Below are 25,231 nucleotides of genomic sequence, written 5' to 3'. Positions count from 1 at the left end.
TTTCCTTACCCATGGGTCTATGTGTCAACTGTAATTTGGCTGATCTAGCTGGTTTCATCTAGACTCTGCTGGACTGGGCTGGACTCCAGGCTGCAGGTCCAATTTAGGCCTACTACACATTTTCTTCATCCTCCTGAGGCAAGAACCACCTGGAGCAGATTGCAGAAACAGAAGAGGCCAAGCCAAATAGCAGCAAGTGGCAACATATTGAAAGTTTCTTTTTCCTTTCACATTTCCTTGGCCAAAGCAAGTCACATGGCCAGGTTCAACATCAAGTAGGCAAGGAAATACATTCCACCCATGCAACATGAGGAAACTCTGGTGGTGTAGTGGTTAAGAGCTACAGCTGCTAACCAAAAGGTCGGCAGTTCCAATCCACCAGGCGCACCTTGGAAACCCTATGGGGCAGTTCTACTCTGTCTTATAGCGTCACTATAAGTCAGAATCAACTGAACAGCAATGGGTTTTTTTTTTGTTTGTTTGTTTTATTCTACATAAGATCCTGCAAAGGTACATGTCAAAAGGCATTAGTATATAATTGTATAATATGAAGAGAATAAAGAATTGAGAACAATAATTCATCTACTATAGCCTTCTTATGTCTAGTTTTGAGTTCAGGGAGGGATCTTGGATCCAGTTACTTAAAGGCAAGGTAGAATGAATAAATGAGATCAACTCTTCTATTAACTATTGACAAAAATGCTTATTCTGAGATGTGTTTACTTACAAAGTTAAAGATAAGCATATACAACTCTTTGGGGAATATTATTAATCATAATGTATCAAATCCAAAAATTGAAGCTGGTGGTTTCTGAACTCCCACACCCAAAGAAAAATTGATTAACAGTAAGAGTAATTTTTAAACCCGTTACATCAATAGCCATTAGCTACTAAAATTTATCACAAAGTGTTAGGGTATAAGTTTCACCTGCAAAAAGATATTAGAAAAATAATTAAGAACTAAAGATTCTGTTTAATATGATGGGCTGGAAGAAACTATTCAAATTCATGAGAGTAGGAGAGGCTAGTAAATATATTGATAAAGTCATCCATATAGCAGTGCCTTTGAAAAATTTAAAAGGAAAACTATAATTTATAAAAGACAGATCAAAGATCTTGGGCAAAAAAAAATTTAGAGTCCAGAAATGGAGTGGGAAAGGGAGGAAACACATACACAAATCAATCAATGAATTGCTTAGGCCAAAGAAGGTAAGGGCAAAAATTTCTACAGCAAAAACCCCGCCAAATATTAATATAAATAACACAGTAAAATGATATTCCACATCATTATAAAACAAGTAGAAAATAAATGAAAATATGTGTGCTGTTCCTAAATTAAGACAGATTATTAGTATAACTGAGAAGTAATTCAGCTAATGCAAAATTAAATTTCAGTGAGGAAAAGTCTAAAGAATTGTGAAAAAAAGCATAGACGTTAGTTAAGGAGTTGTTAGTGTTAGATTAGATTTTTATCTACAAGGGCAATCTAGAATGTATGCCTCAGTGATTTTACCAAAAATATAATCACCCTGCCTGAATAATTTGTCCCCTGCCCTAGTATTTCTTTTTCCTAAATCGTGGCTGGGGTGTGGAGAAGGAAATATAGTTTGTGGATAGTTTCACCTCCATCCTTTTTTGCTTAAAACAACCCAGCCTTACTTATAGATCTTAATTAATGTTTTCTTTAATGTAACCTCGTGTGACCAGGGAGTTCATGATGAGTGGTGCAAACAGTTGCTGACCAAAGGCACCTTAGAAGATAACCTAGTGATCTACTTCTGAAAAATTAGCCACTGAAATCCCTGTGGTACACAGTTCTACTGTGACACACATGAGGTCTCTAGAAGTTGGAATAGATTCAACAGCAGCTTTTTTTTTTTTTTTTTAATGTAATCAATAATCAGAATGCAATGGCGATGATAGTACCAGGAGAGGTAAGGTGGGTATGGAATATTGATGTGATAAGAGTGAATAGAAGCAGCAATGGATCAGGAGACCTGGAAGCCTCTGTGTACACTCAATCTTATTAATCTTTTTATGTAAAAGCAATATTCATTCCTTTATAATGACTTTTATTTATTTATTTTTTTTTTGTGGAACAAAACCCTCCCAAATTCCCTCTGGACTTTCCCTAAAGTAGAGATAATTACGTGCCTCCTCCCCTAAAAAAATATGGATCTTTTGTCCCTAATTATAGTGTCATTGCCATAAGGCAAAAGTACAATTGCCAAGGCAACCAGGAATGGCATGTCTTCATTGCAACTTTGATCAAGACTTTGAACTCTACTTGGTCAGTTTATTTATTATTCGTGACAACCCTCACATTTGGATTAAAGTAACGCAAATCCTTCCACAATTCAACCATTTCTCTGCCATGTGCCTTCACTACTTCTCAGTATCTGGATGACTTACAGACATCTTCTCTGACCTACAATTCTTCTTGAACATCCTTCCTCGTTTACAAATATCTTCCTAACATTTTATCTCCCCATTAAAAAAAAAACAGTCATGGATTGAATTGTGTCCCCCCAAAATATCTGTCAACTTGGCTAGGTCGTGATTCCTTTGTGTGATTGTGTGATTGTCTACCATTTCATCTTCTGATGTGATTTCCCTATACGTTGTAAATCCTATCACTATGATTGTAATAAGATGGGTTAGCAGCAATTATACTGATGAGGTCTACAACATTAGGTAGTGCCTTAAGCCAATCTCTTTTGAGATATAAAAGAGAGAAGCGAGCAGAGAAATGTAGAAACCTCATACCACCAAGAAAGCAGCGCCAGGAGCAGAGTGCGTCCTTTGGACCGGAGGTTCCTGTGCTGAGATATTCCCAGACCAAGGGAAGACTGATGCATCACAAAGACCTTCCTCCAGAGCCAACAGAGAGAGAAAGCCTTCCCCTGGAGATGGTGCCCTTAATTCAGATTTCTCCCCTTCTGGGCTGTGAGAAAATAAACTTCTCTTTGTTAAAGCCATCCACTCGTGGTATTTCTATTAGAGCAGCACTAGATGACTAAGACACCCACTGTTGAGTTTTAACTTCAAAAATAATTGGGTCTTTCACTTCTTTTCACTCTTTATTATTCTGCTATTAGAATACAGTACCAATAGAAAAATAACAATAGACCCTTCGATTATAATTCCTCACATAAAGTTACATAAAATGTCAACATTTGCAATTTCTTCTTAATCTGCAAGGTGACATTCTCTTCATCTAACACAATTGCTGGACACAGATGCAATATTTTGACTACTGTCAGTAGATTTGCTCTATATCTTTGTTCTATTGCTTCCCACATACAAAAAAAAAAAAAAAAATCCTGAAGTTTCTTCAATATAAACTAATGTACCTTCAGTACGATATAAACTAATGTGCCCCTGGTGTTGGTGGAGAATACTGAATATACCAAGGACTGCCAAAAGAATGAACAAATCTGTCTTGGAAGTAGTACAACCAGAATGCTCCTTAAAAGAAAGGATGGTGAGACTATGTCTCACATACTTTGGACATGTGAAGGACATCTTGCTTGGTAGAGGGTCAGTGAAAAAGAGGAAGACCCTTAATGAGATTCATTGACACAGTGGCTGCAACAATGGGGTCAAACATAACAACAATTGTGAGGATGGCACAGGATCGGATGGTGTTTTGTTCTGTTGTACATAGGGTCTCTGTGTGTTGAAACTAACTCAACAGCACCTAACAACAACAATGACAACCCTCAAAAAGCAGTTCAGATGGTGTCCATACCACCCAAGCCACAAATCCTTTTCTATGTTTCCCTAGACCATGATGCATCTATGTTGCCATTTGCCTACGCTACCCTTCTGATTATCAGTTGTTCAGGATTAGGTTCAATGCATATATAAGAGAATTCTAACTGCAAAATGCACTAGAACCATATTGCACTTAGGCCCAATCCCCCTTAAACCCAGCTGTACACAATATTTGACCTGAACAATCCAGTATGTGTGACTCATGTGACATTTTGTAACACTGTCAACCTCTGTCCCAGAGGGGTTCTTTTTGCTAGTACAGCACCAAAATGGAGCAAAGTCACCGTGTTTAATTACACAAAACTCAGTAATGGCCACAATCACCACCCAGCATACCTAAATGTACTCTCAGTCAAAAGAGAGCCTGCTACAACATTGCAAAACATTATCGTTAAAGGTGCTAGCTACATATTCAAATGACACCTCCTACTTTTTTTATCCCCTCAAATAAACTGTTCGCTACTATATTTATTCAATAGTCACAGAAACTGATGAGACCATAAATGTAGTCAGCCATGAAAAATAAATGCCCAACAGCCAATGGAGGCTATATATTAAGATGTGGATTATATCAAAGCAGATTATTTCTGTAGGGACTCCATCCCCACAAATCCTTAAGCATAGAAGGTGTTACACAACAGATTGCTCTGTCAAGGTGCCTGCCTCTGAATTCCAGGTGTGCTCCATTTCACATCTGTTACTTCCCAAGTGCATCAGACTTGAACAGTAAACCATATGGCTTCCCTTACTGGACCTACTTTCGATCACAAATATGCACAAATTACCCAAGCAGAGACTGGCGCCATCTGCAAATGCCAAGAGCGAATGGTGTTGGGTTGGGTGTGCAGATATAACTCAACAGGAGTTTACAGCAGCCCTGAATGTCCTGTCTGTTGCTTCCCAGCTGACCCTGATCTATGGTATCTGGATAACAAATGTGCACATTTAGAATAGTCTGTTCAGTTACAGCTCTGCGCTGGGAATCAAACAAGTTACAAATAGCCCCAAGTCCAAATACAGTAGCGACACACAGTAATGGTGTCATTATCAGGCAATAATTCTATGCCTATCACTGACTTCCACTGGCAATAAAAATGATAGCCGGTAGCAAAGTGGCCACTAACAGGCTCTAGCAAGGGGATAGCAAATTACACTTAGTGCCAAGATTGTATCTTCACTTAGCTTTGTGAGTGAATGTGTGCATGCCTGAGCGTGTGTGTGTGTGTGTGTGTATGTCCTAATGATGGAGCCTTAAGAAGTATATCTGGTCACTAGTCCACTGGCAAAGAAACATTAAGCAAGACAAAACAGGAATGTTCATTTTGTAGAAGATTTGCTGGCATCGCCAACTCATGAACTCTCCTGCAGCGTTTTCACTGTACAGCAGTTTTTGTTTTGTTTTGTTTTGTTTATAACACAGCCGTGGAACTCCAAACATTCACACAGGCCAAGACGCTTTTTGAGAAAGGAACTCTCTGAAAGCCAAAAATGTTGAAATGTTCCAATACAGTCCCTCAAACAATGGAAAGATGTTCAGAAAGAAGGATCTCCTTGGAACTTCCAAGTGATAAATAGAAATTTTTTGACCCAGAGTATTCATAATGACTTGTTGTTGTTGGTATGCCCCTTTATCACGGATTTATCATAAACGTTGACACTATCTCAGGTAATAAAGCTTCCTTTACTAAAAAAAAAAAAAAAATTATTTGATTCACTGGTGCTTTTAAAAACTTATTTACTCTAAAATAGTAAAATGCTGACAAAGCAGTAAATTAACATTAAGAACATTCAGAATCAACCTAATTTTGTAATGACTAGAGAGGTTACAATCATTGAACACAAAGAGAATTAAGAGATCTGAAAGTTCAAAATTTAAACCAAACGTAACACTATTGGAAATGTTAGTGAATTGTTGACCTAGGCTTCCAAGACCTTACACTGGCATAGCAAACTTAGTACTAATCAAAGCAACAATGCCACACATGACACCAAAGTTTGCTCTGATTAATGGCTTTCTCAGTTTCTCTCTGCTTCCTTGTATGTGGTGAGGTTGGCTGTATTTCAGCATTATTTATACTTGTTCCCAACTTAGGCAATGAATTCCACAGTCAAAAGCATCATACGCTATCTTTCTCTTGGCCAATTGTATTGATTTAGTTCTTTTTCATTGGCAGATAAATTCAGCTTATGTAGCAGCAATTATCCAAAGGGAACATTAATAAGATTCACAAGATATAACAAGCTTACTTAAGACCCCTGCAGTAGCCTTAAAATCTGACTTTCAGACAATTTTTTATTGATGCAAGACTAAAATCTCACTGGCCCCACCTTATTAATCTTGAGTCGAATGTCACCATTTATAGTCTAGAGGCATAACTTCCATAAACATGATACTACCTTCATCAAAGGAGCTTTAAAAAAAGAAAGAAACTTGCATCTGGGGATTAAAAGCTCAATGTAGATTTATGACTCTCATCCAGGTAAAGAAACATCATGAGGGGCAGTGGTGCGAGGACTACAAAAACTGGGAGTCTACTGTAGGGAAATACATAGAATAGTGCTTTGTGACAGTTTGAGTCTGCCTCAATTCTAACTGATTCAATTTGACTATCTCACTTCCTGCCATTTTACTAAGTTTTTTTTTATTAATCATGCAGAAGGCTATAAATAGGCAGCTGATTTTCCAGTAATTATACAGGAAGAAATACAGAATAGACTCTTTGGCCATACGGTGACCAAAATAATGAGCTAAACCAAGGGTCGGAAAGAGAAATTTGTTGTCATGGCCTTAATAATGTACATCACTGAAATTATTAACTATTGAGTCATTAAAATTTAACAGGTGCGTAATACTTATGCCATATCTTAATGTTGTCCCACTCCAAAAATCGCTTTGTTTGCCATTTATTTATCTGAGTAGACAAATTTTCTCTCTATTCACCTTGCTGTCTAAGAATTCCTTACCCTTATAGTAAAGACCTGGAGAATAATAAACATTATGTAGCTTCCAACATAATTGACTCTCTCGTTTGTTAATTACAAAAGCATTACTTTATTCAGGCATTTTATCTTCATGGAATTGATGTAATACTGTATATCAATGGATATAGCCAGAACTCAACAATCCTCAAACTATTAACTCCATTATTTGAGACATAGATGTCGGGCATCCAATATCCAGCCTTATAGCCATATGACTAAAATTCATTTTGAGTGTTTTCAAGTGTTATATCATTTAATCCCCATAACGTCTTTAGAACTGGGTATTTTTATCCTCATGCTAATTATGGATATTTGGATCTTTCAAGTAAATGTTAAATTTTCTAATTCCAACTATTGCAAAAACCATAAACTTTATATTGTTTGTCTTTGGTAGAAGCAATTAGATTTTTGATGTTATGGTAATAATAATCTTAAAAATGTTCAGTAGTAGATGTTCAGTGAAATTTTGTGGATTTCTATTGAATTAAATACCAAAGTGTAATCCTTCATGTTTAGCATATGAACATTAGGTAGATCCATGTGGTATTCCTACACATTGTTTCAGAATATTTTTAAAAATAATCTGCAAATTAAGAAGTGGTTAAGGTTTATCTACTACTAATTTCAAGAAAGAAGCATAAATTACAGAGAACTGGAATGCAGTAGTTAACTCAGGACACACATAATTTTACCTAGTGAGATGAAGTTAAAAGAAACGAAGAGAAAATAATCAAATAAGTGACCAGTGAGAAAGACAAAGTAAGCAAGCAAGAATTGTAGCAATGTGCTAATAAAGTGATCACATCATAAAAATCGGCTGATCAAAGACAAAAGGTAAGTCCCAGAAAACAATTAATGCATTTAAAATTCCAACCACCTAATGACTGAATAAGTGGCCTGTTGCTACCGAAAATCAAGTCCTTTGAAAGTGGTTGTTCAGCCTTCAACAAGAAGTGAAGTCTTACGAGCTGATGCCATAAGCAACTGTTCCATATTTCTCAAACTTCTGGGACCAGTAGTTGTTCTCATATGGAGATTGCTAGCTGACCTCTAGTAGTTGTCTTCTTCTTCCTTGTTGTTGTTGTTAGCTGCCTGTGAGTCGATTCCAACTCTTGGTGACCCCATGTGCACAGTATAGAACTGTTCAATAGGGTTTTTAAGCCTGTGACCTTTCGGAAGCAGATCTCCTGGCCTATCTTCTGAGTACCCGTGAATGGGTTCAGGCAACCAACCAACTTTTCGGCTAGTAGCAGAGCGCTTAAGCATCTGTACCACCTGAGGACCCCATTCTTCTTCCTTAATATTCAAATTTTTGCTGAGTACTTGAACACTCAGGATACTTTAACTTTCCCCACCTCTTTTGCAGGTAGGTGTAACCATGTACCTAAGTTTACCCAATTATATGTAAGCAGGAATCATATGGTAGTTTTCAGACACTTTGTTTTAAAAGGCAGCTGATGCCTACTTTTATTCCTTCTTCATCTGTTCCATCTTCTTGCTAGCTGGAATGCAGATGTGATGACAAAAGCTGGAGTAGATACCTGACCTATGAGGTGGTCTTATGAATGGAAGACACAAATAATAAAACAACAAGACAGAAAAAATCTGAGTTCTAGTACCCTATCAGCCCTGAAATACCCACCTCGAGATTTTACATAAATAGAAATCTCTTTCCATCTTGTTGAAACCACTATTTTCGTTTTGTTATCTTTTGTTTGTTTTTATCTCTAAGAGCGAAACCAAATCTTCTCTGAACAGTGGTGATAAGAATGACCCTTGAAATTGTTGACAATTAGTTATTTGGATAGCAATCTCAAGCAAGCACACAGACTTCATTTAGGAAAAGAAGCAGTGGTTTGCAACTGCCATGGGGATGCTATCATGAATCTGGCCCATCTCCATCCTTTACCTTTCCTTAGCCTATCCACTGACTACTGGTAAAGTAAAATGCATTAATAATTTTAATTAAGAAGAAAAAAGGTACCTTAAAATCTATAGAATATAAAAGGTCTGATAAATGTACCAAGAAATAAAATTAATAAATTATTTTATTAATAAACTGTAGTCATATACCCATTCTTATAAGAATATTTGGCTGATAGCGACATGGCAAAAGAATCTATGGGCGGGAGCTAGGGGATAAAATCATTGCCTCTAGTAATAGTATCTACTGGTGAGTACTTGCTTAGAGTATGAACCACGGAAAAATATTAAAATTATATAAAAATAAAAATATCTTGATTTGAATATTTTTAAGAGTTTTTAACAAAGCTTAATTGGATTGCTGGTGGTGGGGAAGTTATCTTCTTTTCCTCTCTCCTTTTTCCTACCTTGACCCACAAAATTGGATTTTCCGTTAATACCTTTGTCTTCTAGGGGATGTACTTCTACCAGCCTGTGCTTTTAGACTCTCTCTTCCAATAGCTCATTCTGATAAGAGCCTGACTTGCATTGACCACATTTAACTATTGGTGGAGTTGACATGCGAAGGGTATCTGCTCATTCATGGTCCCTTCTCTTGACCCTGTTGTCCTGTGGACAATGGACATTTTCTTCTCAAATTCCAGGTTCCTGGGAAAGAACAAGGTAAGTCAGGGCTTTCCTTTACTGCTCCTTTAATAGTGGGAATGGAGGAGGAAGATCCGTTTTGGCCTCAGGGCCAAATCTAATTCTCCTGTTGAGCTAAACCGTGAATAGGATAGTTATTTTAATTCCCATCCTGCCTTATTATGTTATCACTGTTACCAATTTAGGTAAGAGCCTTAAGGAGAAGAGGGGTGAGTGCTGAGGCTACCCCAGCAGTGATACTTTGAGCTGCCCCAATGTAGCAGAGAGGGGTCAAATGAGGAAGGTGAGTGGTCCATAACACTCAAGTATTTTATATTTATCCATTTTAAATAACTATGATTTGACCAAACTTCTATCAAAATCATGTTTCTTTTTCTTCTTTCTTTTTGGGTCTGTGGTTTTCAAAAATATATCAAATAGAACACATAGAATCATCACTGTTCTACACGTTAGTTCTCTGACCTTGAGAACAAGTACCACAAAATAGTATAATTTCCAATTCACTGAGCAACATCTTCCATGATGCCAATAGGAATTGAAAGCACAGGGAAACAAGAGTAAAACTCCAGGTATTTGAGCTTTTTGGGGGAAATAAACATGCCAAATTTTAGATATGTCTCAGATACATGCCAGAGAATAAGCCTTACACAGCAGAAAGTAGTTGGTATCATCATGGCCCCGTAGTTGGGACAATCGGGAACCCTGGGGCATGTTAATATGTAATTTTACCTGAACCCTGTGATGCTGGAAAACAGCAGTTGTTAAATGTATCTCCCCACTGCAAATAACCACTCTTCCCATACGACATCAACCCCCAAATCAAAGGGTTGATGGATGCCTCTTTGTTTACCTATGATAAGGCCAGACACAGACCCTCCAAATTCCCATTTCTTGCTTCATAAATGAGTATCTGAATTTCTTGTCCCCACTGATCAATCAAAGTGCTTGTTAACTCAACTTTGGTTAAGCTTCTCTCCTTCCCTCCAAATCTTCTTTAAGGACCCATCCAGAAGAATAAGCAGATCTCAGTGCAAAACATTCAAATTACAGTCAGATGATGTCACCCACTCATCCCACTTCCCTACATGTTTTTTTTTTTTTTTTTCTCTCTCTCCTTGTTTACACTCAGTCTCTATGAAAGAACAATACTTTTTCCCTCTTTGAGAAATGTGCAGCTGTTACAGTGGGAGTGTTCCCCTATTGTAGTAGTCCCTCACTACTACAACAGTCCCTTTCCCTTTCCCTCTCTTCCTTCCTCAATAAAGCTTCTGCTACCAAAGTTTGCATTTATTTTTTATTTGACAGGCACCATTGCAGTGGTGACCATTGAGCCATATTGGAGCCTGGGGCAAAAGCAAAAATCAGTTACACTGGTACTGTCTTTATTTAAAATGTTGATTTTTTTTCTCATCATAGAATTTTGCACTAATTTTGGTATGTTTAATATTGCATTAATACATTATATCTCTCTTACTACCGTCTCTTCCTTATGTTTCGTGCCCAAGCCGAGTGCCTCACTCCCCTCACCCTAGTCTCAGCCCTGAGTTTCAGAGTTTAACACTGGCTATATGTGTGACTCCTATCGAGTTCATCTGCATTTCTGGATCTTAGAACATTCAAAACGTAGAGTTAGCTGTAGCTTTTTTGCTTCACACTATTAATGATAATGGGAAAAGCCTGTGGCATGCATGATCCCTGAAGTTGTTATTGTTGTTAGGTGTCATTGGGTCAATTCCAACTCATAGTGACCTCATGTGATAGAGTAGGGCTTTCTAGGAGGTAAGAGCTGGAATCGACTGGACATCAATGGGTTTTTTTTTTGTTTGTTTAATCTTTACAGAAGTAAATCATCAGGTCTTTCTTCCACAGAGCCGCTACATGGGATCAAACCACCAACTTTCGGGTTAGCGATTGAGCGCTTAACTGTTTGCTCCCTCAAGGCTCCCTGATCTTTGAAGAGTTGGCAAAGCAGCCTCCTTGTTGTCCTCAAAAATACAAGTCCCCAGCCTGTGCTATGCAGGTTCACAATGTGTTGTCATTAGCTGCTGTCCAGTTACCCCGACTCATGGCAAACCTGTGCACAACAGAACAAAATGCTGCTCGGTCCTGTGCCATCCTCATGATGGGTTGGGGATCTGTGGGTTGATTTTCAGAAGTAGATCACCAGGCCTTATTCTTAGTTCTTCTTAATCTGGAAGCTTTGCTGAAACCTGTTCAGCATCATAGCAACACAGAAGCCTCCACTGACAGGTCGTGGCTGTGTGTGAGAAGCACTGGCTGGAGTGGAGTCTCCCACATGGGAGCTGAGAATTCTAACCCTGAACCACCGCTATTCATAATAGAGCTGGCTAAACCATTCCCTGAGGTGGAAGCCTCATGGACACATCAAAAACTGCAAATCAGGTGAATAGTAAAATGTGAACCCTTCTGGAGAGATTTTTCTTCCTGTTAAAAGAAAAGTACATAGACCTACTAAAACCTACAGATATTTAATAAGAACCAGCATCTATGCTTTGCCCACTTCAAATTACACAGCGTCCTCCTAGCGCCAGTGCAGGGCTTCTTACACGCACCGATGCTAAAAGCACAGCCATAACAAAAGGCTGGGCTGACTGTTTTCTTTGCCTCTAGCAGCCGCTCAATGTTCTGTTTTATTTTATTTGGCTTTTGGTTGGCCACCCTAAACGACCAGCCTGCAGCGACAGCAAACACTACTCCCCTCTGTGAGATTGGCTAGACCATTCTATCGACCCTCATACACTCTGCCTTCAGGGGACAGCAAAGTTGCAGTGAAGCCCTCGCAAGGCGCCACACACAGACATGCACAGCCATGCACATCGCTGCTCTCTGAACAGATGCTGTCTGGAGTGTTGAGATTGCTGCCAAAGAACAACAGGCATCTTCAGGGAATAAAGCATTCCGGAAATATAAGATTTTGTCAGGTAATGACCTCATGATTTTGCAAGTGTCTCACAATCGCTGCCTGGTGGTGATTATAGGGTTGGGCTCTGTGTGCTTAGTGAAAAGGTCCAGAATCAGCCTGGGAGGGAGGTGAGGTGTCTGGCAGGACTGACATGCAATGAAAGATTATAAAAACTAGGTTTCTCCAGCCTGACAATGAGCATAGTTAGAAAGGAACTTAATTGCACTATTTAAAATTAGGAAAGGTACAGGGGGGACAAAGTTATCAGTTCCAAGCATAAAATGCCATTGCACAATATGAGAATAAGTACTTCTATGAATGGCACCACAAGAAAATGTAAAAACCAATAAAATAAAATACCTCTGCACAGTGGAATTCAGTGCTGCAGGAGATCAGAGTGTCAAACGCAGTCACTGTATTTTAAAAGGAGGCCGAATAATTTTATGACCACTATAAAAGAGGAGACAGGCTTAAATTTCTGCAGGAGGTTAGAAATGAGGATAAACTTCCTGAGCACAAAGGAAACGAGACCCTGTTTTGGGCATAACCGGAGGACTTGGGTTTGCCAAATTTTTGGTAGCTTTATGGCAATTGGTCAGTCCTATTAGCCAACATCATGCTTGGCAGGGTAGGGTCAGCGGAAAAGAAGAAGACCCTCAACGAGGTGGATTGACACAGTGGCTGCAACAATGAGCTCAAGCATATAACAACGATTGTAAGGATGGCTCAGGACCCGGCAGTGTTTCCTTCTGTTGTGCATGGGGTCGCTATGAGTCGGAACCGACTTGATGGCGCCTAACAACATTAGCCAAACCAGTGATCTTCTCAACCTCCAAGGCCACGATCTTTTGTTTTGCTCTCTATTGCCCTACCATCTTCCGTCTTTTGTCTTTCTACCGTCTTCCCTCTTCACATTTGTAACGTTACCAAGGCATTTATCATGAACTCTCTGGTGATACCTTCTTGGAATTCATGCCCAGCAGAGTGATTGGCCAGATGCTGTTTACTTTGCACACAGATTCCTGAAACCTACTTTAAGCCTCAGTCCCTCCTCCACTTCAAATCACATTATAGCCCCGAGGAGTTACTGCACACAGAAATACCACTGGATTTCAAACAGGTTGCCTTAACCTCTTACGCACCAAAGACCACAATAATCCAGCAGAACGTGCTGGTTTAACCACATTCTGCCACTCCCTAATAGACAACAATAAGCCTGTAGATAAATTATAATTTTCGTTCTGGTGACTGTTAGTTGGCTCACACTCCCTAATGGATCATTTCTTGGTGGTTCCCTACAATAACCCTTTACATTCATCTAGCACTTCTGAAGCTACGGTACACTTGTATACACATATCATTTGATAATCACAGAAGCTCACTAAGGAAGTCAGGGCAGAATAGGTATTAATATCTCCTTTGGAAAAATGAGAAATCAAGCCTCTTTTCTGCTCAAGGGCTAACATCTTCTGATTCCTGGTGCTTTTCAATACACAAAAGCTAAGCAAGAGTGGCCATTTTATTCACAAACCCTCCTCCTTCCTCTGCTACTTTATTTAAAAATATTCCACCAGATCTGGAAGAGTCTCCTTTTTCTTTCTAATTGTCTAACCTCCTTCAATGCTGTTTACTCAAAAAAAAAAATTATTCACTTAAAATGATCTTGCAATCCAAGCAATGATCCCTAATACATACATTCCTCTAGAACTATTGCCCTAGTGGACCTGTTAACCAAAAGGTCGGCAGTCCGAATCTACCAGTCACTCCTTGGAAACCCTATGGGGCAGTTCTACTCTGTTCTCTAGGTTGCTATTAGTAGGAGTTGACCTGAAGGCAATGGATTGTCCTAATCAAAAACAAACAATCAAAAAAAAAACACCAAACTTGTTGCCGTCAAGTAGATTCCGACTCATAGTGACCCTACCCAGTGCCGTCGAATCTTTTGTAAAAGCATGTTTGCAGCCGTAAAATACCAAGGAATGGATGAAGTGGGTAAAATCTACGATGTTACTCATTTTATATACCTCACAGATTCTAAAACATCTTCCATACGAGTGTTTATATTTTCATTCATTTATTCAATAAATGTCTGAGCACCTTCCATGTGCTAAGACAGGGCAGAGAATAAAACAGACTTTCTACCCTTATTGAGCTTAGATTCTAGAGGGGGAAACAGAGAGTAAACAAATCAGTTAAGAAAAACATAGAATGTTAGATAGTCTGAAAAAAATAAATTAGGTTAAGAGGGAAAGAAGTGTCAGGATGGAGGCAAGAGGGTGAAATATAGATAAGGCGACCAGGTAAGTTTTCACTGAAAGGATGACTTTTGAGTAGTGACTTGAATGAAACAAAGGATCTAGACATGCAGCTATCCGAGGGAAGAGAACTGCAGATAAAGAAATAGCAAGTACAAAGGCCCTGACGTGGGGTCCTGTTTGTGTGTTTTGAGCAATAGCAAGGAAGCCTCTGTGATCACAGTGGAGTGAATGAGGGCAATGGTCCTAGAAAGTGAAGTCAGAGAGATACTGGGTCTGGTAATAGAGGAGATGAAGAGCCATGCGGCCAGGAAATGCTATGAACTAAGGCATTTTCACAGGATTGCTCTGTCTGCTCGGTTGAAAACAGACCAAGACAGGGAGAGGGCAGAAACAGGAATATCAGTTAGGAACCTATTGCGTTGATCCAGGCAGTGACTTAGTTGCTTTCATCAGTGAAATAGAAAGTAAGATTGTCAGTTAAGAGTAAGGATGGGGTGGAGGAGGCTTTGGAGGACAGGAAGAAGTATGAAACAGTAATCTGAGAGACTGGGAGAATGAGATTAGTATGCTGGCTGGGCAGCATTGACACACTTTTGAAATTAATGATCATGTATTTGAAGTGAAACCAGTCATCTTGATTGTGCATTTTGTTCCACTTATTCCAGCTGCCTGGGTTCAAGCACAGACTAAACAAAAAGTTTATTCTAATCAAGTTTATGATTTAGTCAAATGAGCATAATGAAGAGAGAGGGGACAGGGAGTTGAGAGTATGTGCAAGAGAAGAAGTATAATGACTGACATAGAATTTAAGCTTGGTAAGGAAACTCTGGTGGTATAGTGGTTAAGTGCTACGGCTGCTAACCAAAAGGTTGGCAGTTCGAATCCACCAGGAACTCCGTGGAAACTCTATGGAGCAGCTCTACTCTGTCCTATAGGGTTGCTATAACTTACAAAAAAAGACCAGACTCACTGGTTTGACAAAGACTGGAGAAGCCCCAAGAGTATGGCCCCAGACGCCCTTCTCACTCAGTACTGAAGTCATTCCTGAGGTTCACTCTTCAGGCAAAGATTAGACAGGCCTATAAAACAAACAATAACACATGTAGCTCAACAACTTAGAAGAAACTAAATGGGCACACCAGCCCAAAGGCAAGGGCAAGAAGGCAGGACGGGACAGGAAAGCTAGGTGAATGAAAATGGGGAAACCAAGGTTGAGAAGGGAAGAGTGTTGGCACATCGTGGGGTTGGCAACCAATGTCACAAAACAGTAGGTGTATTAATTGTTTGATGAGAAATTAATTTGCTCTGTGAACATTCATCTAAAACCCAATTAAAAAAAAAAAAGAGTATTGCTTTGGAAACCCTATTTGGCAGTTCTACTCTGTCCTATAGGGCCACTATGAGTCAGCATCGACTCGACAGCAACAGGTTTTTACATCCAATAATATATAAGAAAATGCCCAACAAAATTAGCTATCACGAAAATGCAAAATAAAACCACGCTGACCAAATAAATGAAATAATATCCCAGAAACACATCCACACATGTTTAGGACTTTGGCTTAGGACAGGGGTGGCATGTCAGATCCGCAGAGGAATGATAGGTTGTTCAATGTTGTATAAAATAATACTTTGTTGGATGAGTCTTTTAAAATTTAGTTTAAAAAATTTCTTTTTACTGTGGTGAAAAAAGTGAAAATTGTTGCTGTTTGCATAATTGAGGGCATCAACTGGAAAAATAGGGAGGCAGGATGGTGAGAGGATGGGACGTTTGAAAATGAGATAACGGATGGATTGTAGCTATGGGTAAGATTATAACGATAGGAGCAGTTGGCTCAGATTGCTTGGAGGTGAAGATCAATGGAGGAAAGAAGATACAGAAACTGAGAGGGCAGGGTACTAGAAAGATCATCCATGTGGATTTTAAAATCACTAAGAATGTGACAGAAGTGGTGTTGGAGAGAGAAACAGTGAACAAGGAGCTAAAATCTTCAAGGAATAAGGCACATTGCCAAAAGTCATGGTGGGCCGGCGGATGGTTGCAACAAAAGGTACAGTGCCTGATACTGCGGTCTGATGCCTGCCATGGGAGTAAAAGTTGTATATTTTAAAGAAAAGGAGGGTAGAAAGAATGATCTGGAAGCAAGGAAAACTGCCCACCCCACCTTTCTTTCTGTCCAAGAAGGAATGTGGAAGAGAAAACAGCAGTATTTGAGAGACTAAAGGAGAAGTAATGCCATCAGAGGGAAGCCAGGCTTTAGTTACCACAGAAATGTGAAAGGAATTTCCGTAGAAGAGGTCAAGGATATAGGGATATAGGGATACTTATGCTAATTTTGTCCCAGCAAAACTAAAATGTTTCATGAAATGGGAATAGGTGAAAACTGAAGTGTTTCACAAGATGGGAAGAGGTGAGCCAGATGGGATGAGGGCCTGGAATGATCTGGGATTCCTGAGCTTCTCTTGGTGACTGACATGAACAGGAGTAAAGGACATGATTGTATTAGTCCTTGTGGTTTCTTGTAAGATAATGGAAGAAGACTGTTAGCCTCAGAGGAAGATGTGGTGAGGGTGAACTCTTATGAAGGATTCTGGAGCTTCCACTTGACTTCTAATTATGGAAGCATGGAATTCAAGGGGAGGAGTTTTATCCCTAAGGCACAGCTATTCTGGACCTTGCTTCTGGGGGCCTGCAGAGAGGTAGCTAACCCTAGTGCTCTGGCTCCTTCTAGACTTTTGCCAACAAGACTCCTAGGTTGCAGAGACTACAAAGGCAGTTATGGTTGTACCTAGTAGTCTCGATCTCCCACTGCAGTGGTAGTCAGAGTTGTCTACAGAAAGTGAAATTGTTGAGGAGAGTTTTAAAAGGAAATTCTAAATATATACACCTGTTATGCTCAGTACAGTCCATGAATTATTTACAAAAAACAATTTTGGAAGGGGGAAATATTAAAAGCTCTATATTCAATGACCCAGATGAATTCTGACTTCTTAATCTAGCTGGTCATCTTCAGTTTTTGAAATATTTTCTTGGTGGTAACAGATCAAACCCAGCAAAAACGGGCAAGCCTGAGGCAGCCGAGAGATGGTAGGACACTCCAGAACGCCTTCTAAAAGGGTTACCAGGTAAAATACAGAACACCGAACTACATTTGAATTTCAGATAAACAATAAAAAATATTTCAGTATGAGCATGTCCCACTGTGATATTTCTATTTGCTGTGGTTTTTTTTTTCTTTTTTTTAATTAACTTTTATTGAGCTTCAAGTGAACGTTTACAAATCAAGTCAGACTGTCACATATAAGTTTATATACACCTTACTCCGTTCTCCCACTTGCTCTCCCCCTAATGAGTCAGCCCTTCCAGTCTCTCCTTTCGTGACAATTTTGCCAGCTTCCAGCTCTCTCTATCCTCCCATCCCCCCTCCAGACAGGAGATGCCAACACAGTCTCAAGTGTCCACCTGATATCATTAGCTCACTCTTCATCAGCATCTCTCTCCTACCCACTGTCCAGTCCCTTTCATGTCTGATGAGTTGTCTTCGGGAATGGTTCCTGTCCTGGGCCAACAGAAGGTTTGGGGACCATGACCGCTGGGATTCCTCTAGTCTCAGTCAGACCATTAAGTATGGTCTTTTTGTGAGAATTTGGGGTCTGCATCCCACTGATCTCCTGCTCCCTCAGGGGTTCTTTGTTGTGCTCCCTGCCAGGGCAGTCATCGGTTGTAGCCGGGCACCATCTAGTTCTTCTGGTCTCAGGATGATGTAAGTCTCTATTTCATGTGGCCCTTTCTGTCTCTTGGGCTCTTAGTTATCATGTGGCCTTGGTGTTCTTCATTCTCCTTTGATGCAGGTGGGTTGAGACCAATTGATGCATCTTAGATGGCCGCTTGTTAGCATTTAAGACCCCAGACGCCACATTTCAAAGTGGGATGCAGAATGTTTTCATAATAGAATTATTTTGCCAATTGACTTAGAAGTCCCCTTAAGCCATAGTCCCCAAACCCCCGCCCTTACTCCGCTGATCTTTGAAGTATTCAGTTTATCCCGGAAACTTCTTAGCTTTTGGTCCAGTCCAGTAGAGCTGACCTTCCATGTATTGAGTATTGTCCTTCCCTTCACCTAAAGCAGTTCACCTAAAGCAGTGCTTATCTACTAATTAATCAGTAAAAAACCCTCTTCCACCCTCCCTCCCTCCCCCTCTCATAACCACAAAGGTATGTGTTCTTCTCAGTTTATACTATTTCTCAAAATCTTATAATAGTGGTCTTATACAATATTTGTCCTTTTGCCTCTGACTGATTTCGCTCAGCATAATGCCTTCCAGCTTCCTCCATGTTATGAAATGTTTCACAGACTCGTCACTGTTCTTTATCGATGCGTAGTATTCCATTGGGTGAATATACCACAATTTATTTACCCATTCATCCGTTGATGGACACCTTGGTTGCTTCCAGCTTTTTGCTATTGTAAACAGAGCTGCAATAAACATGGGTGTGCATATATCTGTTTGTGTGAAGGCTCTTGTTTCTCTCCTTATTCTGAGGAGTGGGATTTTTGGGTTGTATGGCAGTTCTATTTCCAACTGTTTAAGATAACACCAAATAGATTTCCAAAGTGGTTGTACCATTTTACATTCCCACCAGCAGTGTAAAAGAGTTCCAATCTCTCTGCAGCCTCTCCAACATTTATTATTTTGTGTTTTTTGGATTAATACCAGCCTTGTTGGAGTGAGATGGAATCTCATCGTAGTTTTAATTTGCATTTCTCTAATGGCTAATGATCGAGAGCATTTTCTCACGTATCTGTTAGCTGCCTGAATATCTTCTTTAGTGAAATGTGTGTTCATATCCTTTGCCCACTTCTTGATTGGGTTGTTTGTCTTTTTGTGGTTGAGTTTTGACAGAATCATATAGATTTTAGAGATCAGGCGCTGGTCGGAGATGTCATAGCTGAAAATTCTTTCCCGGTCTGTAGGTGGTCTTTTTACTCTTTTGGTGAAGTCTTTAGATGAGCATAAGTATTTGATTTTTAGGAGCTCCCAGTTATCTGGTTTCTCTTCGTCATTTTTGGTAATGTTTTGTATTCTGTTTATGCCTTGTATTAGGGCTCCTAGGGTTGTCCCTATTTTTTCTTCCATGATCTTTATCGTTTTAGTTTTTATGTTTAGGTCTTCGATCCACTTGGAGTTAGTTTTTGTGCTTGGTGTGAGGTATGGGTCCTGTTTTATTTTTTTGCAAATGAATATCCAGTTATGCCAGCACCATTTGTTAAAAAGACTATCTTTTCCCCAATTAACTGACACTGGGCCTTTGTCAAATATCAGCTGTTCATATGTGGATGGATTTATACCTGGGTTCTCAATTCTGTTCCACTGGTCTGTGTGTCTGTTGTTGTACCAGTACCAGGCTGTTTTGACTACTGTGGCTGTATAATAGGTTCTGAAATCAGGTAGAGTGAGGCCTCCCACTTTCTTCTTCTTTTTCAGTAATGCTATGCTTATCCGAGGCTTCTTTCCCTTCCATAAGAAGTTGGTGATTTGTTTCTGTATCACATTAAAAACTGACATTGGAATTTGGATCGGAAGTGCATTGTATGCATAGATGGCTTTTGGTAGAATAGACATTTTCACTATGTTAAGTCTTCCTATCCATGAGCAAGGTATGTTTTTCCACTTAAGTATGTCCTTTTGAATTTCTTGTAATAGTGCTTTGTAGTTTTCTTTGTACAGGTCTTTTACATCTTTGGTAAGATTTATTCCTAAGTATTTTATGTTCTTGGGGGCTACTGTGAATGGTATTGATTTGGTTATTTCCTCTTCGATGTTCTTTTTGTTGATGTAGAGGAATCCAAGTGATTTTTGTATGTTTATCTTATAACCTGAGACTCTGCCAAACTCTTCTATTAGTTTCAGTAGTTTTCTGGAGGATTCCTTAGGGTTTTCTGTGTATAAGATCATGTCATCGGCAAATAGAGATAATTTTACTTCCTCCTTGCCAATCTGGATGCCCTTTATTTCTTTGTCTAGCCTAATTGCCCTGGCTAGGACTTCTAGCATGATGTTGAATAAGAGCAGTGATAAAGGGCATCCTTGTCTGGTTCCCGTTCTCAAGGGAAATGCTTTCAGGCTCTCTCCATTTAGAATGATGTTGGCTGTTGGCTTTGTATAGATGCCCTTTATTATGTTGAGGAATTTTCCTTCAATTCCTATTTTGGTGAGAGTTTTTATCATAAATGGGTGTTGGACTTTGTCAAATGACTTTTCTGCATCAATTGATAAGATCATGTGATTTTCGTCTTTTGTTTTATTTATATGGTGAGTTACATTAATGGTTTTTCTAATATTAAACCAGCCTTGCATACCTGGTATAAATCCCACTTGGTCGTGGTGAATTATTTTTTTGATATGTTGTTGAATACTATTGGCTAGAATTTTGTTGAGGATTTTTGCATCTATGTTCATGAGGGATATAGGTCTGTAATTTTCTTTTTTTGTGATGTCTTTACCTGGTTTTGGTATCAGGGAGATGGTGGCTTCATAGAATGAGTTAGGTAGCATTCCGTCATTTTCTATGCTTTGAAATACCTTTAGTAGTAGTGGTGTTAACTCTTCTCTGAAAGTTTGGTAGAACTCTGCAGTATAGCCATCCGGGCCAGGGCTTTTTTTTGTTGGGAGTTTTTTGATTACCTTTTCAATCTCTTTTTTTGTTATGGGTCTATTTAGTTGTTCTACTTCTGACTGTGTTAGTTTAGGTAGGTAGTGTTTTTCCAGGAATTCATCCATTTCTTCTAGGTTTGCAAATTTGTTAGAATATAATTTTTCATAATACTCTGATATGATTCTTTTAATTTCAGTTGGGTCTGTTGTGATGTGGCCCTTCTCATTTCTTATTCAGGTTATTTGTTTCCTTTCCTGTATTTCTTTAGTCAATCTGGCCAATGGTTTATCAATTTTGTTAATTTTTTCAGAGAACCAGCTTTTGGCTGTGTTAATTCTTTCAATTGTTTTTCTGTTCTCTAATTCATTTAGTTCAGCTCTAATTTTTATTATTTGTTTTCTTCTGGTGCCTGATGGATTCTTTTGTTGCTCACTTTCTATTTGTTCAAGTTGTAGGGACAGTTCTCTGATTTTGGCTCTTTCTTCTTTTTGTATGTGTGCATTTATCGATATAAATTGGCCTCTGAGCACTGCTTTTGCTGTGTCCCAGAGGTTTTAATAGGAAGCATTTTCATTCTCGTTGCATTCTATGAATTTCCTTATTCCCTCCTTGATGTCTTCTATAACCCAGGCTTTTTTCAGGAGGGTATTGTTCATTTTCCAAGTATTTGATTGCTTTTCCCTAATTTTTCTGTTATTGATTTCTAGTTTTATTGCCTTGTGGTCTGAGAAGATGTTTTGTAATATTTCGATGTTTTGGATTCTGCAAAGGTTTGTTTTATGACCTAATATGTGGTCTATTCTAGAGAATGTGCCATGTGCGCTAGAAAAAAAAGTATACTTTGCAGCAGTTGGGTGGAGAGTTCTGTATAAGTCGATGAGGTCAAGTTGGTTGATTGTTGTAATTAGGTCTTCTGTGTCTGTATTGAGCTTCTTACTGGATGTCCTGTCCTTCTCCGAAAGTAGTGTGTTGAAGTCTCCTACTATAATTGTGGAGGTGTCTATCTCACTTTTCAGTTTTGTTAAAATTTGATTTATGTATCTTGCAGCCCTGTCATTGGGTGCATAAATATTTAATATGGTTATATCTTCCTGGTCAATTGTCCCTTTTATCATTATGTAGTGTATTTCTTTATCCTTTGTGGAGGATTTAAGTTTAAAGTCTATTTTGTCAGAAATTAATATTGCTACTCCTCTTCTTTTTTGCTTATTGTTTGCTTGATATATTTTTTTCCATCCTTTGAGTTTTAGTTTGTGTCTCTAAGTCTAAGGTGTGTCTCTTGTAGGCAGCATATAGACGGATCGTGTTTCTTTATACAGTCTGAGACTCTCTGTCTCTTTATTGGTGCATTTAGTCCATTTACATTCAGCATAATTATAGATAAATAAGTGTTTAGTGTTGTCATTTTGATGCCTTTTTATGTGTGTTGTTGATAATTTCATTTTTCCGCTTACTGTTTTGTGTTGAGACGTTTTTCTTTGTAAATTGTGAGATCCCCATTTTCATAGTATTTGACTTTATGTTTGCTGAGTCGTTACGTGTTTCCTGGTTTTTATTTTGAGTTATGGAGTTGTTATACCTCTTTGTGGTTACCTTAACATTTACCCCTATTATTCTAAGTAAAAACTTAACTCGTGTTGTCCTATATCGCCTTGCTTCCCTCTCCATATGGCAGTCTTATGCCACCTGTATTTAGTCCCTCTTTTTGATTATCGTGATCTTTTACATACTGACTTCAATGATTCCGTGTTTAGAGCATTTTTTTTTAATTAATCTTAATTTGTTTTTTTCGATTTCCCTGTTTGAGTTGATATCAGGATATTCTGTTCTGTGACCTTGTGTTGTGCTGGTATCTGATATTATTGGTTTTCTGACCAAACAATTTCCTTTAGTATTTCTTGTAGCTTTGGTTTGGTTTTTGCAAATTCTCTAAGATTGTGTTTATCTGTAAATATCTTAATTTCACCTTCATATTTCAGAGAGTTTTGCTGGATATATGATCCTTGGCTGGCAGTTTTTCTCCTTCAGTGCTCTGTATATGTCATCCCATTGCCTTCTTGCCTGCATGGTTTCTGCTGAGTAGTCTGAACTTATTGATTCTCCATTGTAGGAGACCTTTCTTTTATCCCTGGCTGCTTTTAAAATTTTCTCTTTATCTTTGGTTTTGGCAAGTTTGATGAGAATATGTCTTGGTGTTTTTCTTTTTGGATCAATCTTAACCGGGGTTTGATGAGCATCTTGGATAGATATCCTTTCGTCTTTCATTATGTCAGGGAAGTTTTCTGTCAGCAGATCTTCAACTATTCTCTCTGTGTTTTCTGTCCTCCCTCCCTGTTCTGGGACTCCAATCACACGCAAATTATCCTTCTTGATAGAGTCCCACATGATTCTTAGGGTTTCTTCATTTTTTTTTTAATTCTTTTATCTGATTTTTTTTCAGCTATGTTGGTGTTAATTCCCTGGTCCTCCAGATTTCCCACTCTGCATTCTAATTGCTCGAGTATTTTCCTCTGACTTCCTATTGCATTGTCTAATTCTGTAATTTTATTGTTAATCTTTTGGATTTCTGCATGCTGTCTCTCTATGGATTCTTGCAACTTATTAATTTTTCCACTATGTTCTTGAATAATCTTTTTGAGTTCTTCGACTGTTTTATCAGTGTGTTCCTTGGCTTTTTCTGCAGTTTGCCTTATTTCATTTCTGAGGTCATCCCTGATGTCTTGAAGCATTCTGTAAATTAGTTTTTTGTATTCTGTATATGATAATTCCAGGTTGTATCTTCATTTGGGAAAGATTTTGATTCTTTTGTTTGGGGGGTTGTAGAAGCTGTCATGGTCTGCTTCTTTATGTCGTTTGATATCGACTGCTGTCTGTGAGCCATCACTAAGATATTGTAGTGATTTATTCTATGTTTGCTCACTGAGTCTTATATTGTTTTGTTTTCTTTCGATATACGTGGATGGGCTACTAGATTGTGCTGTCTTGATTGTTGTAGCCCTTGACTTACTTATGACCTATTACCAGCTGGTTAGGGCTGTTACCAGATATATATGCCTGAGTCTATTCACTATTCTTGTGTAGAATCTGATTTTGGGTCATCAAGTGTGTGCTGCACCCTAACACCTATCCACCTTGAAAAGTAGTGGTGATAGTTGTGTGTACCAGATTCTATTAGCAGCTAGGGTTCACACTCCAGGGGGGGCAGGATGCTGACAGGCTTCCTCCAAGTGTCAGTGAGGTAGGTGTGTCTCTATTCCTAAAGCACCTTGGTGGGAGGGCTGTGCAGCTGTACCTTAGGCCTCCAATGCAAGTACCTCTACTGATTGGTAGGTGTCACCCTCCTTAGACCCCTAAGGCAAGAGGCTAGGTGGTCTGGCGGAGCTTCAGCCCTCAGTTCCGTGTTGTGGGTCAGTTAGGGCTCTGTTGAATAAGCAGAGTTATCAGACCTGGGAAACTTGTTTTTCCAGTAAATCTGCTAAAAAAAAATGCAGTTAGATCCCTATCAGAAATGCCTTTGCATTGTAATAGCCACCTTGTTCCCTGTAGGGATGAAAGCCCGAGATATGGATCATATATGCTTGGCTGGAGCTGGTTCTGTGTTTTAAGTCCAATTAGGGAAGGATTTTTGGTCCCTGGGTTTTTTGTGGTTGCTTCTCTCAGGCCGGAAGAATGGGTTAGGAAAAGACCAAAAAAAAAAAAAAAAAGGAAAAGAAAAGCGGCGGAGCTGGTGCCGTTCTCCCTCTGGCTCAGGAAATTCCAATGTTAATGAAGCCGCTTGGGAAGGGGAGGGGAGAGTTCAGAAAAACAGGAGAGAGTAGAACCCCGGGATATAGCCAAAGTTGCTTATCTTGCTTGGGATGACTATTTTATCTGAGATTCCCGAGGGGCATGTCGCTTATGTGTTCTGGCTGGGTAGAGATTGCCCCCGAGGGTCTGGCCCGCAGAAGCCGCGGTCAGATCCTCCACTGCCAATCCAAAGCCCAGTGTCAAGGTTCCCCTGCTGAGACGCTGCACTCCCGGCTCCAAAATCAGTCGCTGCCTCCCGGGGACTTCTCCTCCCACCAG

This window comes from Loxodonta africana, chromosome 17 (genome assembly GCF_030014295.1).
Source record: "Loxodonta africana isolate mLoxAfr1 chromosome 17, mLoxAfr1.hap2, whole genome shotgun sequence".
In the NCBI taxonomy this organism is placed as follows: Eukaryota; Metazoa; Chordata; class Mammalia; order Proboscidea; family Elephantidae; genus Loxodonta; species Loxodonta africana.
Note: the sequence above shows the minus strand (reverse complement) of the source record.